Below are 1,242 nucleotides of genomic sequence, written 5' to 3' on the forward strand. Positions count from 1 at the left end.
GCCAAAGTACAATACACAATAAGGTAATAAAAACTCCGTGTTTTTTCTTGTTATATAAAATACAGTTATATTACAACAGCATGTCATTTCGCAATACATCATAAGGTCATAAAGACCCCGTGTATTCACTTGGTATAAAAATACAGTTATATATACAACAGCATGCCAAAGTACAATACACAATAAGGTAATAAAAACTCCGTGTTTTCTTTTGTTATATAAAATATAGTTATATTACAACAGCATGTTATTGTAGAATACATCATAAGGTCATAACGAACCCGTGTATTCACTTGTTATATAAAATACAGTTATAATTATCAAAGCCTTTCATTGTACAATACATCTTAAGGTCATAATGACCCCGTGAATTCACTTGTTATATAAAATACTGTTATATTACAACAGCATGTCATTTTGCTATACATCATAAGGTCATAAAGACCCCGTGTATTCACTTGTTATATAAAATACTGTTATAATTACAACAGCATGTCATAGTACAATACACAATAAGGTAATAAAAACTCCGTGTTTTCTCTTGTTATATAAAAAACATTTATATTACAACAGCATGTTATTGTAGAATACATCATAAGGTCATAACGAGCCCGTGTATTCACTTGTTATATAAAATACAGTTATAATTATCAAAGCCTTTCATTGTACAATACATCTTAAGGTCATAATGACCCCGTGAATTCCCTTGTTATATAAAATACTGTTATATTACAACAGCATGTCATTTTGCTATACATCCTAAGGTCATAAAGACCCCGTGTATTCACTTGTTATATAAAATACTGGTATAATTACAACAGCATGTCATAGTACAATACACAATAAGGTAATAAAGACCCCGTGTATTCACTTGTTATATGAAATTCAGTTATAATTACAACAGCATGCCAAATTCAATACCTCATAAAGTCGTATTTTATATAACAAGTGAATACACGGGGTCTTTATTTGCTATAACTACAACAGCATGTCGTAGTACAATACATAATAAAGACCCCGTGTATTCATTTGTTATATAAAATACAGTTATAATTACAGCAGCATGTCGTAGTACAATACATAATAAAGACCCCGTGTATTCACTTGTTATATAAAATACAGTTATAATTACAACAGCATGTCGTAGTACAATACATAATAAAGACCCCGTGTATTCACTTGTTATATAAAATACAGTTATAATTAACACAGCGTGTCGTAGTACAATACATAATAAGGTAA

Source organism: Limulus polyphemus, unplaced genomic scaffold, assembly GCF_000517525.1.
Source record: "Limulus polyphemus unplaced genomic scaffold, Limulus_polyphemus-2.1.2 Scaffold97, whole genome shotgun sequence".
Lineage (NCBI taxonomy): Eukaryota > Metazoa > Arthropoda > Merostomata > Xiphosura > Limulidae > Limulus > Limulus polyphemus.